General features: G+C 39.8%; 1 protein-coding gene across 3 annotated transcripts in view; it reads right to left on the bottom strand.

Annotated features, from left to right (window-relative positions):
- Nucleotides 1-1,746, bottom strand: part of fbxo41 (F-box protein 41) — a 49,337-nt gene extending 47,591 nt beyond the window's left edge. The window contains exon 1 of one of the 3 annotated variants that reach the window (XM_024289507.2): nucleotides 1,600-1,746. The gene's annotated coding sequence lies outside the window, so the exon portion shown is untranslated. The other 2 variants (XM_024289509.2, XM_024289508.1) reach the window with 2 other exon arrangements.
- Nucleotides 1,747-6,375: the final 4,629 nt, after the last annotated feature.

Below are 6,375 nucleotides of genomic sequence, written 5' to 3'. Positions count from 1 at the left end.
ATGATATCGATGTTGGAAGATACCATTTGGATTGAGGCATAGGGTTGTTTTCACTATAACGTAAAAATGACCAAGTGACGTCACAGCAGACAACACACGTGATGGCAGCAAAAAATAATCAATCCATCATTACAGTCCAATGTGTGGAAATACTTTGAATTTTGCAGACATATGACCTAATAGTGTTTTATGATGTTCTGATAATGTTCCGTTTATGTGGAAAAGAAAATAGTGGGCTGAACTTTATGAAACTAAAATGTGAATGGATTTGCCATTCATTTTTGTTTACTTGTTTATTTGTACACATATTTAATTTACACTTGATTATCTTACACTAAACACAAGGAATCTGGAAAAGTTCACCTCCACTGTTCAGTACCAGGTATTTATGAGTCACACTGGTGGACGTTTTGACTAAAGATGTTCTGGGCCGATTTTAGATCAATGAATCAGATCGAATTGGATCATTCAAAATGAACCACTATCGACTATGGATCAGGTTGTCAACCACAAACTATGACGTGAATTGAATTGTTGTTCAAATGAATCGTTGCACTCCTATTTTGGACTGTAGGAGGAAGCTGGAGTGTCCTGAGAAGACCCACAAACTGCAAGGCCTTCTCTCTGAAGCAGGAGCACTAACAGTACGACACCCTGTAGCCCAGACTTGAAGTCAAATGACCATTCTTTCTGATTCATTCCAATATGTCAAACACCATCACCAAGTTTCTAAAGGTGTGCAATTGGATTATCAAATGCTCTAATGTGAGCAGTATTCTGGTGGGAAACCCCTGGAAGGGAATCGTTGCTCCAATCAGCTGCAGGAATGCACCATAACTTTTGCATTCAGTTGCATAATTAGAAATATTATAGATTTTGACGTGTATTCAAACGAATGCAGCAACTTTTAGTGAATCCAAGGTCTATGGATCAGTGAGACTCATGATGACCAACATCTGCCTAAACCTGCAGCTGTTTGCTTTAGAATATGGTTTTGGAGCAAACCCAATGACTGACCATCAATCAATGTGACAATATGAAGCATGCAAAGCAAAGTTGGACTGTGTGCATACTCTAAGGAGAACATCCTCTTCCTCCTGAATGCACCAGCTAGTCCCTCCGACGACACTTGCAGGCCGGGCGGACCGGCTGCCCTGATCCTCCGGTGAGCTGAGGACAGCCAACACCTCAACGCTGACAGCCGTCAGTCCTCACCTCTGCGCTGCACATGGACGGCATCATCATGTGGGTGTGGACGGGCTGCATCACCGATCTGACATTCGGCGACGAAACGACACAAAAAACAAACCGCGCAGACGAGCCGGGAGGTTCGTGCGGACGCAGCAGCGAGCAGCTCCCGTGACGAGAGAAGGGCATGCCCACCCTCCTCCACCCCATCCCCGGTTCTCCCCCGGTTCTCAGCTCCGTGGCTGGACCGGACTCCCGACGTCGCGCATGAAACCGCAGCGGCAGAGAGCTGCGGGCATGCACGGACGACCGGCCACGCACACGCCGCCACGCAGCCGATCAGAGGAGGAGGAGGTGGAGGGGGATTATCCAAAGACAGGAGGGGGGTAAAAAGGTGCGTTTTTTACTCACCTCGCAATCTTCTCCTCATTTTTATTTTTTCGCCAATCAAGGACCCGCTTGTGCCGTCAGTGACGTCACGCAGCCCCTTTCTGCAGCAGAGAGCGGGCCCGCAGAGGAGGACCAGACCGGAGCAGGGAGGAGAGACAGGGAGGAAGGAGGAGAGACGAGATGATGGACAGAGGACGCAGGTTCGCCTCGGAAATAAATAATAATAATAATCCATTCACAGTGGATGCAGCACAGAGAATGCAGAGTAAAAGGCAAAAAGTTTTAAAAGATGACAGTAAACAACCATAAATGTTGACAAAAATAGTAATGCAAACGTTATGTAAGTCCTTATGGTTAGTGTTTTTCATTTTGTTTTTATACTTTGTTTTTGTATCTCCTGGGGTAAAATGAGTAAACCTTATTTTCCCCTTTTTTTGGTCTAAATGACACACTCACTTTGCTTAATTTAGAATTTCCTTCCTATGTGTTCTTATATTTATGGGCCATAATGTTTATTTTGATTGTAAATTTGCTTCAACTGCTATTTTAACTTTTTTAAAATCACAAGTAATTCTTTCTTTCTTTTTTTACATCCATATGGTTCTATCAAGTAGCATCACTCAACTTCCACATTGAATCCTTTTTTAAATGATCTATACAACATCAACTTTGTGAGCTTTTGAGTATCTTCATTCCCAAAAGTAGTATTTTGATTCATTCATTCATTTCTGAGCATTCCTCTAAAAACCTGCACTCTGAGCACCAGCCCCTCCCAAATCCATGAGTGGGTTCTCATGAGCTGATGTCACAGCTAGCAGGAGAATCTAGCAGCTCTAGGCTGCTAGATTCTCTTCTTAGCTAGCTGTGATGGTCCGCTAACCTCACCACTCACGTAGTGATAATCCACCGCTAGCTTTGATGCTCAGCTACTAAAAGCTGAAATATGGTATGCACTTCCATCTTTACCAAAGTCTGGATGTTGTTTGCTTTTGTGGGTGAGACACAGACAGGAGGCCAAAGTCAGCTCTAGGTTGATGTCATGAAATGGGAGGCACATGACAGAGGCGTCTTACTTATGGGTAAGAAAAAAACTCACAAAAATAACTAATATTTCATAAATAATTTGTTCTTTAGTGTGACAAAGGTATATGATCATAGATATAAAGATAGTTTACTCTGAAAGACTTAAGAAAAGCATGGTATAGGCCCTTTGACACTAAAGTAGCTGAATCCAGGTTAGTTTACCATGCAACCACCAATTCATTTGCCATAGACACATTCTAAGGTTGGTGGAACCCTTGTGCTATCCTAGACATGTTTACATTAAAAGTGGGGTCATCTGGACCCCACAAGACAGCAGGCTGAACTTTTTTTTTATTCCAAGGATTTTTTATCTTCACTGGTGTCGGTGGCAGACATGAAATCCTGTCCACTGTTGTCATGGGAGGGATCATACATCAATGTAAGGGAGGGGTCATCTGGACCCCATAACAGAGAACAAAGGTTAAAAGAGTGTTATTGCTTCTTTTTCATAGTTTTAACATTGATGAAAATTGTACAGTTGGTGAGCTTTTGCATATAAGATGGTGCTACTTTGTATGTGTATCAATCACTTTATTCCTAGAGCATTTTTCATCAAGATGTGTATCAGGCCCAGATTTAGCCAACCCCAAAGTCCCAAAGTTTGGGACCATTTGGTGGTTTAACCTCCCAATCCAACCCCTTAATGCTTAGTGTCAAGCAGGGAGGCACTAGGTCCCATTTTTTGGTATAACTCGGCCTGGATTTGAACTCATGACCTTCCAATCTTAGGGTGGACACTCTACCAGAAGGCCACTGAGCTGGAATATAGATCCTATTTAGTCTGAAATGCTCATTAGCTCTGAAGCTAACAAAGCCAGAGCCACCAAACTTTCTGTGCAAACTAATCCTGACCTCACTGTCCTACTAAAACAAAGATTATGGCATAAAATTTCTTTGGATCAGAGCAATTGAGCATTTTGTGTTACAATATTATCTGTATTTATATCTTAAAAATCCTAAAAAAAAACAATTAAAGCAAATTTCGGCTATAATCTTTGTTGTAGTAAGACAGTGAGGTTGTGATTGGTCAATACAGAAAGTTTGGTGACTGTAGTTTTAATATTTTCTGAACTATTGGCCATCTTTATTATGTTATAAATCTCTGTTAACATTTTGGGAGGTTGGATATCACTGCCAAAATATTAAATAGATTTGATTTAAAGTCCCAAATTTACAATTTGACTCAAACTCTAATTGACACAATTCAATCATGATTTGTCAGCTTTCCATTATAAAAAATGTTTTATTTATTAAAACATTTAAAATAACATATTACAATAACATCAAACAAAATGTATACATTTGCACATTAATTAAATTAAAATAATTGTTTGCATGTTTTTCCCTGAAACAACACAAGAAATTACTTTAAAAGACAAAAAAACGAATGTGTTTAAAGAATTCATGTTATATATTTTAAGTAAAGTTTGAGTAGATTCATCAATTTTAATGTAATTTAAAATAAATACTTGTCACTGAGACATGTTGTCTCTCATTATTTTATTATTCAATAACTTTCTTATAAATATTATTTTTCTTGCAAGACAAAAACTTTTCTCAAAAAGGGGGTCTTTCTACTTTCTTAAGATTCGGTTTTTGCTGTGAACACAATGTTTTTGGTTAAATTGGGCCAAAAATATGTTTAAAGTTTGGGGAGGAATTGACTTAGAGACAGGATGAGGCTGTCTGATGACTCGGAGTCAGTGCAGGGAGGATTGCTGCACACAGAGAGCTGAGAGAGAGGAAACGATGTGTGGACTTGCAGGCAGGAGCTTAAGCACCACTTCCTGGTGGAAGAAAAGAGGTGCAGCTAAAACTGTTCTTCCATTTGAATAATTTTTAAAAAAAATTGTTTATTATGCGTATTAAAAAAAAAAAAACTTTTTTAGAACTTTAAAGTAAATTGAGCGTCGTAGACATGAAGGAAGATGCTGTGACTGGTCCCCTCTCTATAACAGAGATACTCAGTAAATAGTATCCAGACTCAATTCATAAACTGATCATTATCCGAGATTGTGTTCAAATCCCTACTAGATTGGCGAGTAGACTCCAATGAGTTGAGTTTAAATGACTTTTCATGTAAAAAAGAATATTTTTTCATAAACCATCCAAGTTTTCATCATAGAACACAGCAGATTCATAAACAGACTTTGTAAAATGTTCACATAGGTCACGTCGTAACTGGAGTTAAAAAATGAAACGTTGTAAATCCGGGGCACTAGATAGTCCTCCACGTTTTTCTAGTTACAGAATAGGGAGGGAATTCGTGCATAGGCCGAGTTTGCACAAGAAGATTGCAGAAACATGCAGATTTAACCCACAAAGCAGCAAACATGCAAACGTAACACAGAATTGCTTTTAAAGCCTTTTTTTCTGGGGCTATATTTGTTCAGGTTTATTGAATACAGTAAAAGGAAACCAGAAGAATAGTGGTGGTCATCAATGCTGCAGATGCATCTATGCTTTTACTGTGAAACGTAGACTGTAACGTACAAAGGGACTGTCCAGATCATTCTTTCTTCAGTGCAGATTAACTGGGTGATTTAGAGGATGTTTTGTTCATCCAAAATGATTATTCAGTTCTAAATAAAGAGAATTCACGTTATTTGTGCTTCAATTGTGTGGCAAAAAGTTTAATAACTGGATGTAAGCAGATGCAATCCTTCAGGTGTGAGTTTTTGCCTGAGATTGTGGCTCTCATGTGCCATCATTTTGTTGAAGCAACGTTTAGTTTCCCCAAAGTGCAGATCAGAGCACTCTGATTGCACTGAATAGCGTGCAGCACATTGCTCTGCATCTCTCTGCGTTTTGTCCTTGGGGTGGACCGGTTTTTGTCTCAGTCTGTTGCTGGGTGACAGATGGCACAGTGATTTACTTCAATTTTACTTTCCTTTTCACCTGTATTACCACCAAAAAAGCAACAAACATGGTGTGGACAAGGCCGGAACAAAACCCAGCCCAGCCTGAAAGAGCCAAGCTGACACCAGAACACATCTGCGATCGGTTGGACATGAGTCCGAACTTCATTTCCAGTTTTGAGGGAAATTCAACAGGCAAAAACCAAACCACAGCAGTTCCTGAAAGAGGCTAATCTGTATGAGTGAAGAGTAAGAACTGACAGTCCAGTTATTCTTCACATGAACTACACCTAAACAATGGTTCAGGTTCCTGGATGACACAGAATTCACTCACAATCACATCTGGAAAACCCCGACAATTTTCTTTGTAATTTGAAATCAATTAAAACAAATTGATCAAAGCAAAAAACATACTGAAGTAGACAAACAAAAGGCATGTACACTCATTGACCAATCAAGCACACCTGTTCAACTGCACGTTAATGTAAATTTATAATCAGCCAATCACATGGCAGCAACTCATTTAGCCATGTAGACATGGTCAAGACAATCTGCTGCAGTTCTAACCGAGCATCAGAATGAGGAAGAAAGAAGATTGAAGTGACTTTGAACGTGGCATGGTTGTTGGTGTCAGACGGACTGGTCTGAGTATTTCAGAAACTGATGATCTACTGGGATTTTTACCCACAACCATCTCTAGGGTTTACAGAGAATGGTCAGAAAAAGAAAAAATATCCAGTGAGCTGCAGTTCTGTATTGCTCTTGACCATGTCCATCCCTTTATGATCATAAAGGGATGGACATGGTCAAGAACAATGCTCAATTAGAACTAAGGAGCTCAAAATGTGCTAAGAAA

The sequence above is a fragment of the Oryzias melastigma genome, linkage group LG1 (genome assembly GCF_002922805.2).
Source record: "Oryzias melastigma strain HK-1 linkage group LG1, ASM292280v2, whole genome shotgun sequence".
Taxonomy (NCBI): domain Eukaryota; kingdom Metazoa; phylum Chordata; class Actinopteri; order Beloniformes; family Adrianichthyidae; genus Oryzias; species Oryzias melastigma.
Note: the sequence above shows the minus strand (reverse complement) of the source record. Positions and strands in the feature narration are given on the sequence as shown.